Source organism: Gymnoscopelus braueri (genome assembly GCF_963280865.1).
Source record: "Gymnoscopelus braueri genome assembly, chromosome: 4".
In the NCBI taxonomy this organism is placed as follows: Eukaryota; Metazoa; Chordata; class Actinopteri; order Myctophiformes; family Myctophidae; genus Gymnoscopelus; species Gymnoscopelus braueri.
Genome location: NC_137605.1, coordinates 43,601,961 through 43,611,960, shown reverse-complemented (window position 1 = coordinate 43,611,960; position 10,000 = coordinate 43,601,961). Strand labels below are relative to the sequence as shown.

Sequence of the window (10,000 nt, the reverse complement as noted above, 5' to 3'; positions counted from 1 at the left end):
ACTACGGTGTATCGTAACGCAACATTGTTGTGGTGCTCTAGTGGTAAATAAATTATTTAAGTTACAAGGGAACCACTGTTGTATGTCTGTTTTGTACCATGTTTAAATTGTGTTGCGTTACCTAATACCGCTGGCGTATTATAATACTGTTTTATAATGCATTCCTCGTGTCTTCAAAAGAAGCAGTGCTGAAGCTGCACTTTGATCCCCCGCTAATGTCTCCTATACACTTGTTATCCCCTTTTTCTTTTTCCTTCTTTCACTCGCTCGCTGTGGAAAGCCACAAAGACAAATAAGAGGCTCATGTTTCGAGCATTTTGTAATACATTCATGTGTCATAATATGATATTCCATCAAAGGGGCAAACGAGGGATACACCGAGCGAGAGAATCAAAGGGAGTCTGCAGCGTGTAAGACGGGAGAGGAGGGGCCTGTCGATCAGCGCATGAAAGAGAACAAGAGGTAGTGTATCGGTTAATTTGTGCTCCGTCGTACGACTGCGTCTCTCGCCGAAAATAGCCGATCGACAAGCTCACAATGCGTTGGGGATGCGACGCGTTGCGAGCTTGTAGTTGGGCTATTTTCAGCACATTACACCATTGTACGACAAAGCATAATTGTGGTATGAAATAGAGGGTAGAGAAGGGGGGCCGGGCGGCATTAAAAGAGTGTGGGAGTTTTTTTTGTGTCAGTTGGAGCTCTGGAATGAGGCTTTCCATCGCTCTGTGTGAAGGATTAGGCCTGCACGGTGGACCGGTGATAAATAAAGGCTGTGTGGTCTCGGGACCCTGGGTGGTGGTTCCTCCTCGCCAGGGGAGAGAGAGAGAGATGCTGGAAGACCAGCAGAGAGCCTGGCACCGGCATTGAGTCACGATCCGCGGACGGACCTCCACGAAAAAATGGGTTTCGACATCTCAGCTGGAAGCAATCGAGCTGTGTCATCATCAGCATCATCTGGCCCCTCTCAGTCGCGGGTCACCCGTGATGATCACTCCGAGCAAGGCTGCGCAATCGGGGTCGCAGCCCCTGCGACACGGCTCCCCGCAAACGAACGCCATTACATCTTTGTTCCCCCTCGTTTCTTCTGGAATGCTGGGTTGTGGATTGCTGTGTGGATGCAATGAGCTGGCAAACAGAAAAGACAAATGGTTCTCCTCGCTTTGTATTGCCATTAAACCCCCTAGACTTAGTAAACTGGCCCGACTTGGCTCCGTACTTGGGCTGTTTGCTTTTTCTCCCATCTACACCACATCTCTAGTCACAAAGCGACACGTTGTGAGCTTGTAGATCTGCTATTTTTGTGCTAAATGTGTCCCCAGAATTGGATGCTGGGGATCAAGTGGTTAAGTGATTCAGATCGAGGCCACACAGTTGAAGAAATAAGTGGCTCACCAGCAGATGTAATGATGTCACAGGTTGCCACGCTGTGAGAAGCAGTGAACTCTATCAAGCTGTTCCTCCCCTCCAGGGCTAAAGCCCAGTTACCATCAGGAGTCAACATGGCATCTTAATTGCTTCAAGGATGTCCTCTCAAATTGAAAACAACAAACTGTCTCATGATATAAACTATGAATTGAGCCAAAGATTATTGGATAATTGGATTGTTATGGATTATAGTTATTAGCAATATGCGTATGCCAGTGCCAATACTATTATGGGGTATTATTTGCGAGGTATATTATAACTCACACAGCTCTCCCGCAGGTTTACAACTGGCTATCCCTGCAGAATGCATTTTTGTTTATTTGCATTTACGTGGCTGCACACGCACGCACGCACGCACGCACGCACATACACACACTTGTCCTCTCAAAGGTGCACAATACTGTCTGAAGTGCCCTCTCCTCTCGACATTCATGCACAAGCACACAGCTCTACAGCCTGAGAGTCTGCATGCAGCAGATGAGAGTGAGGGCTAGGGGTGAAAGGGCTCCCGGTCTCCAGGGAGAAAAGCGATTTGGAGCTGTGGTGATTCAGCTGCAGCTGGCAACACACAATAATATGAAATCAGAGAGAGAGGCACTCTCACTGTGACATCAGCACGCAGCAATGTACTGGCTCCCATTAGCAAAGAGAAAAATCTCAGAGGCTACTTGTCAGAAAGTGTCTAACCACATACATTTGCATATGCGTGCGTGTGCGTGTGCGTGTGTGTGTGTGTGTGTGTGTGTGTGTGTGTGTGTGTGTGTGTGTGTGTGTGTGTGTGTGTGTGTGTGTGTGTGTGTGTGTGTGTGTGTGTGTGTGTGTGTGTGTGTGTGTGTTCAAGACACAGAGAGGGAGAGAGGGAGAGAGAGACAGACAGACAGACAGACAGACAGAGCAACCATGAGCATTAATCTGTGTGTATGGATGCAGCCCAAGACGACATTCCTCTGATAGCAATTTGACTGAACTCAATACCGTTTTGGTCGCATTCCCTCTGCCGACCCAACCCAGCGACCCACCCCACCCCGACTCCCCTCCCCACCACCACCACTATACCACCACTGGCACTCTCCATCTCGCGTGGTAGCAGCAGTAATAAGCCTGGAATACAGAGTGTTGTATTGCGTCTGTAATTACACGGGAAGGCCAGCTCTGTTTGAGCTCCGGATTAGCAACTCTCTTTTGTGTGCGCTGCACAGAAAAGGGGGCACACACACACAAAGGCAAGCCAGATTGAAGTATCACACACTATCCCCAGTACAAAGTGTTTTTTTCCCCCGCACTCCTGCCCCCCCTCTTTCCTCCTTCCCTCTTAAGTTTGACAGGCGTCTTGGAGATATCACGATAGAGAGAGAGGCAGGAAGGGAGCCCTGGAGCCCCGGACATTCAATCCCTGCAGCGCCAGTCTGTCTGTCTGTCCTGCCCATGTATCTGCCTGTCTGCCTCTCTCTCTCTCTCTCTCTCTCTCTCTCTCTCTCTCTCTCTCTCTCTCTCTCTTTCTCCCTCTCTCTCTCTGTCCTGTCAGTCTGACTTCCCGTCTGTCTGTTTACCTGCCTGTCTGCCTTTCCTGTTTGTCTGTCTACACATCATCATCATTATCATCCTCATGATGCCACGCCCGGCTCGGTCGCCGTCCACCTGACACACAAACCTGCCTCTCTTGTTTACCTGCCCTTCCACCCTTCCACCCTTCTGTCTGTCTGTCTGTCTGTCTGTCTGTCTGTCTGTCTGCCTGCTTGATTGTCTTGCATTCATACCCGCCTGCCTGGCTGCGTGCCGTGCCCCCCCGCCGGCCGGCGTCTGCCCACCTGCCTGTCTCTCCGTCAGACTTCTAATGAGGCCAGACACAGCCCCCCCCCCCTCCCACTGAGCTACTGCCCCCCCCCCCCCCCCCTCCCCACTTCCTCCTCCATCCCGCTTACACACATAATGTATTAACTCACTCTCTCATGTGCAACCCATTCACACGGCCATACACACCGACCCCCTGATGCACCCCCCCCCCCCCACACACACACACACACGTATTCCCTTTCAACTTTGAAATGCTTTCTCAAACCCGAAATAACATTATTGTGCTTGAATTTCCCACCTGCGCGGCAATAGCCTCATACCGGGGATTCGCTGCGATGCTGATGGAGCGCTCGTTGATAGCTGTACTTATCGTTGAAGTGAGTTATTGCCGTGAGAAGGTGAAGCATGGTCGCTAAGTGTCCAATGGGGTCTGCTTTTACAGTTCAGCTTGCTCTCCCAGGGAGAAGACTTGAGTTATACTTGAGTTGCTCGTGGGGTGCTGTGCACTGAAAATAGCCGATCTACAAGCTCACAACGCGGCGCATTGTGATCTTGTAGATCGGCTATTTTCTGTGTGAGACACCAGGCGCTCGGCAAAGTACAAATCAGGCGAGAGTGTGTAAAGGGGAGCCCCCCATGTGTATGTGGCGTGGGTGGGCCCTGGGAGAAGAGTTTAGCCCAGGGCAGAATGTGTGTGTGTGTGTGTGTGTGTGTGTGTGTGTGTGTGTGTGTGTGTGTGTGTGTGTGTGTGTGTGTGTGTGTGTGTGTGTGTGTGTGTGTGTGTGTGTGTGTGTGTGTGTGTGTGTGTGTGTGTGTGTGTGTGTGTGTGTGTGTGTGTGTGTGTGTGTGTGTGTGTGTGAGCATGCGCGTGCACATGCGCGTGCGTGTGCGTGTGAGAGAGAGTGAGGTCAGGGGAGATGAGAACATTCAGATTGAGTAACCGCTATTCCGATGTCGACGACCCCCGTGGAACATTAGAGCTGTGCGTGTAAAATCCCACTTACTATAACAACTAATAATAATTAAAGGGAAATCTGCGCTGAAAGAGAGAGCTTCGATTCCCATCTGCCGAAAGAGAGAAGAGAGATGGTGGTGGTGTATGGGGAAAGAGAGAAGCAAGAGGAGGGAGAGAGAGAGAGAGAGAGAGAGAGAGAGAGAGAGAGAGAGAGAGAGAGAGAGAGAGAGAGAGAGAGAGCGGGAGAGAAAGCGTTGGTCTACGCTGCACTGGGCACTCATACTATTACCTCTGATAATAGCGATCTGGTATTGTCATTATGGGGAGGCTGCCAAGACATCCACACAGCAAACCACTGGAAGGTTTTAACTCTTCGTTTGCGCCGAGCAGCCCGGCTCGCTGTAGTACCACATACAGGACACACTCCCTGTGTTATTGCCCCAAATGACTAACACATTTCGTTCCTTTGTGAAAACCACATCAATAGCATAGGTACTGCAGAGCTCTCCAGGTGTCAGCAGATGTGCCTCCATTTTCTTATTTTTCTCGTTTTTTTTTTTACCCTTTCCATTTCAGATGCAGTACGCATGCGTGTATATGCGTATATACACGCACGTTAGTGTTGTTGGGGGCCTCCAAAGTAATTTCTGTCATTAAAAATGGCATTTTCTTGCTTAACCTATGGGCCCGGCCTATCCCTAACCCTGAGCCCCAAAATGAATCTTTTCCTAATTGTAACTCTATCACAAAAGAAATCTTTCTTAACCATAAAAATCCCTCATAAGCACCAGAAAAATGTCCCCATGAGGTCCATTTCGACTGGTATTACTTTCCCTGTGGAGATATTTAGTCCCCACAAGGTTAGTAATACATAAAACACACGCTCTCTCACACACACACACACACACACACACACAAACACACACACACACACACACACACACACACACACACACACACACACACACACACACACACACACACACACACACACACACACACACACACACACAGACACAGACACACACACACACACACAGACACACACACACACACACACACACACACACACACACACACACACACACACACACACACACACACACACACACACTCACACACTCACACACTCACACACGCACACATTTGGGGTAAGAGAGCTCAGCACTTTGTTCCATATACCCAGCCGTGAACCTCTCTGGGGATGTGGGGACGGCAGAGCAGAGGTTTGGGAGCCAGACAGACAGAAAGAGAGAGAAAGCGATACACACGGTATACACAGACGGCCTGACAAAGAGATGAAGACAAGGTAGGAAAGTGGGAGAGCCTCTGCGTATATATATACGTGAGAGTGACTGCCAGTCTGAGCGAGAGAGAGAGCGAGAGAGTGTGAGAAAGAGAAGAGAGCCCCTTCTGGAAAGAGCGAGTGGAGGGGAATATGACATGGCTGAATGGAAACTCCACAAGCAACCCCCACCGCCGCCACTCACGTGCTTTGGCCTCGCCATTGAGCCCCGAATTATACTCCGACGTACGGCAGAGTCGTATCGTTGCTGTCGGGCATAAACCTTGTATCTCCATGTTTAAAATGTTTTTTTTTGTGTACGAATGCCCTACTTCATCATACAAGACACAACACACAAAAGTTGTGAAAATAGCATCACATCGCTAAAACAAGAACGACACCGTGATAATTATACCAGCTTGTGCCAAGCTAAAACCCTTGAAATGTACTGTCATGACTCGCATCTTACTAAACATTACCATATATATATATATATATATATATATATATATATATATATATAGTTAAATTAAGGTGCCTTTCACATCTAAAGCTCACTAGTGGATTTAGTCATGCACTCGTACAGGCACAAACAATCCAACATCTAACTGTAAACATAACTTACAACTACTAGGCTTCTAATAAAGACTGCAGTATTAAATAACATATTCAACTCCTTTGAACACTGTTCAGAATTTCATTTTTATTAACCTATTAATCTTTATGTTATGTAATCCTGACCTGAGCGCCTCATTGCAGAGTTTCTAATGATCTAATAATTTAACTAGGCTATTGTATCAGACAGACTGCTGACAAGGTTGTCAGATGGGCGAGGGGTGCTCTCGGTAAACTGTGTTGTTTTGGCCATTCATCAATCAAATAAAACATGTTTAGATTATTGAACCAAACTGATGCACATTTCCCTCTTCATGTAGCGCCGGCAATTGTGATCCCATAGCCTGAGATGACTTTCGGGTGAACGTGTTGCGCTGACTGATTAAGTCACTCAGTTAGTGACGAGTCTGACGAGATATTGAATTCTGTGACCCGAGCTCTTACGCCCGCATTCAGAGTATGGCTTAAAGGACAGCCAGCGATTGAATATAGACCAGCTTTGCTCCAAATGATGGTAAAAAGGAACGGTTTTGGACATACAGGTTTTCCACCCAACAGCAACGATACACAAGCCGATATACAAGCTCGCAAAGCATCGTCTCCACAGAGCGTTGTGAGCGTGCCACATACGACAGAGCATATATTAGGCGTTACACTGTGACAACACTGCTCTGCAGCGTTTTGCTCTGCCCCTGGACCCCCCCACCCCCGCTCACCCCTTTCTGGTCTTGCATGCAAACGACCTAGCCAGTGTTTTTGGATCCCCGGTGAAACATCTGGAGCCGGAGCACTGCAGGACTCCGGGATGCAAGGCAACAGTGCTGCAGATAGTATTATGTTTTAAGTGCAGTCACATTACAACGCCGGGACTTTCCCATAGTTTTATGGTCCTTTGGGGAGTGGATGAGATTGGGGGGGAGGCAGGGGTGTGTGTGGAGAGAGAGAGAGGTGGCTCTGCCTCTATCTAACATTAATAGGAGGCTCAGGTCCTCGACTCGCCAAGGTGAGGGGTCGACCTTATTCAGTCTCTATGATTAGCCCAATGCATAATGCATTACACCTCGTATTGCAGCTTGTGTGACCTACAATTAGCCTGTGGTTTCGTGCATTTAAGCTCCCTGAGCATACATAAAAGAGAATGAGATTTTCAGAAAGACGGGGGAGAGAGAGAGAGAGAGAGAGAGGGAGAGAGAGAGCTGGTAGTGTGTGTGTGCATGTCTGAGTGAAGGGGCACCACGGTTGTCTGATTAACCCTTCTGACACCTTGACCGTGTAAGGAAACAATTACACACCAAAGTGCCTTTGTGTTGCATGCATGCCGTTGATGAATGCTCCGGCATTTCGGCGGCGCTGCCAGACTTCTGACCTTCAGACCCACTCTGCGAGGGGTCCTGGAAGCAGTACCCCTCCACCAACATACCCCCCCCCTCCCCCCACCATATAGCCCTGCTGTGCCCCCTCCCATGCCCCCTTGCCCTGTGACTAGTGAGTAGAGATTAATGACACATAATGACTCACACCCCGGTCGTGTGAGATGAATGGCCCGTGATGACTTGCGCCAGCCTGCAAGATTAATAGCACTTAATGGTTTGTAATGCCGCCCGTAATCGAGCTGTCACTGGCCCTGCTTGAGGAATAGCAGCGCCTTGCATCATTTCTCATGCGTCCTTCGTCCCCCCGACCCCCCGTTCCCCCCCAAGCATTCGGCCCCGTGGGACAAGCCCCTCAAGTGCCTTCTCGTTTCTCGTTCCCTTTCCTGGTCTTGTCAGGCCTTTGCCTGTGGAGCTAAGAGGTATTATCCTTCAGGGGTCAACGCTACGCCCTTCGATATGACAGCCTCTGCTGGAAGCCCACTTTTGTGAGAGAATTTTACTTGACATTTTGGGTGAAGCTTCGGTGAGTCACCGCACATTATTAAAACCATGGTGTTTGTTGGCCCTTTCCCGAATATTGAACAGGTCTGGCAGACTGGCAAATCAACAGTAATGCAGAAAATATTTCGGCATGATATTTCCCTCAAATGAGATGATTGCATCATTATGCAGATAAATTGCCTTTTCGCAGAAGTGAACGGAGGGCTTTCTGGAACTTCCTTCGTGAACCCGGAGCTGTGTGACTTGTGTTTATTGTTTTAGGATCCCGATACTCATCTAAATGAGATAGGTGAAAACTCAGATCACAGTCACATGATATCTTTGTAGTTCAGCCAACTTCTATTTTTCTTCATCTTGATCAGTGCGTAACATTGCACTCCCGCATGCATGTGGTGTGAATGTGTGTGTGCACAATGTGACTTTCTCCCCCATCTCCCTTTGAGTGTGTGTTAATGTGAGTGCATGTGGAGTTGTTTGGGTATGGCCATGTGAGAGAAACAGTAGATTGAATAACTCCAGGCTTCTCCCCTGTGGAATGGTCCCCCTCATTGAATGGAGCGTTGTCTCCCAGGCCGAGCGCCGGCCTTGATTTGGAGCCAGGAAACCCAACTGTCCCTGTCCATCAGTGTGACGAGACCAGCTGAGGATAAACCCAGCGACCTGGCCCGAACACATCGCCGGGGAGGGGCGCCAAGACTGGGTACTGGGTACATGGTTTGGTTAAGAGAGGGTAGAGGGGTATAGTGAAGTGGAGAATGTGGGATAAGACAAAGAGTCAGGGCACTGAGCACTGAGCAGTGGGTGGGGATGACAGGGGATTTGGAAGGCTATGAGGATACTGGGAAGAGCCGTCTGGATCAGGGTCAGGCATAACCACGGGTGGGCCTGGTTTGTCATACTGTATACCCAATCTGTATGCAGTTTTTCAGAGGATTTACTCACAGCACCACCAACATTTTATACTATAGAAATGCAGACCAGATCTGTAGCAAACATGTGCAAATAATGATTGGGAACAAATGAAGAAAAACTCAGTTGAAAGTACAAATGCCACAAAATGTTAACACAGCTCGGCTTTTTCCACTTCTCCACCGATCCCGCTTGGTCTGATCGTATTGCTTTTTCACAAACTAAGCAGCCTCACTGGCTGACCCGAGTAACTGGCTGACCCGAGGTCTTGTCTACCTTTGTTATTTTGTCACGTGTCCTTCGAGAGTCTCCATTGAAACACCAGGGTATCCTGAATTTACAGCTCCGGTACTGTCCATGGTACTGAACACGATGTTGGTCACTGCCCCGGTGGTTGGCTACCGATAGGGGTGGGTTATGTTTTGACCTTCCCTGTTTCTGAAGAACCATAGTTTATTGTTCTGCGTGCCAGGTTTTGGTGAACCTTTGTTAATAAAACCCTTGACTTGATCTCTTGGACCTGAGTCTTCTGCATTTGGGTCCTACTCAACTCAACTTTGACAGAACTTGTGTAATATAGCAAATCAATGTAAAATATAACTACATAGCTGTTCACTCTAAGCCTATAGTCTGTGTTGTACCTGTACCTGTACCTGATGACGATAAAAAATCTTGGTGCTAGATTCTAGTGGGTGTAGCAGTAACAGTAACAGTAATCATTACATACAGTAGTGTTAGATGTGTTGAATTAATATATTTTAGGCAAAACTAAAATCTGGGTCTTATTTTAATGATATGTATGTATGTTAATATATCTGCAGTAGTTGGAGGTGGTCTCCCTACAGGGCACAGACAGACTCCACACCATGGTATGGCATGGTTAGGTTTAGGCCTTGTTTAGGCCTGGTAAGGGTTAGGGGTGAGTGTATGGACAAGTTCTTCTGTGCCTGCTATGTGATCTAGTGCTATAATAACCTACAAAAACCTGTGTTGTGTGTTTACTGCTGTAATGCAGTATGTTAAAATGCGTGCCTTGTTTGAATTATTATTGCTCAACAAAGGAAGGTGGAGTGCACTGTTGAGGAAGCAATCCAAGGAATGATACACATTGGGGGGGGGAAATTTTATAGGCATGGATTAAGG

The 10,000-nt window shown here is 48.1% G+C and overlaps 2 protein-coding genes across 2 annotated transcripts in view; one reads left to right on the top strand and one right to left on the bottom strand.

Annotated features, from left to right (window-relative positions):
* The window catches only part of tgfb2 (transforming growth factor, beta 2), a 42,276-nt gene extending 42,204 nt beyond the window's left edge, over positions 1-72 (top strand). The window contains exon 7 of the mRNA XM_080426946.1: positions 1-72. This exon is cut by the window's left edge and continues 3,328 nt beyond it. The gene's annotated coding sequence lies outside the window, so the exon portion shown is untranslated.
* LOC308084610 (alpha-N-acetylgalactosaminidase-like) overlaps positions 1-10,000 on the bottom strand; it is a 443,273-nt gene that overhangs the window by 67,405 nt on the left and 365,868 nt on the right. The window lies entirely within an intron of this gene.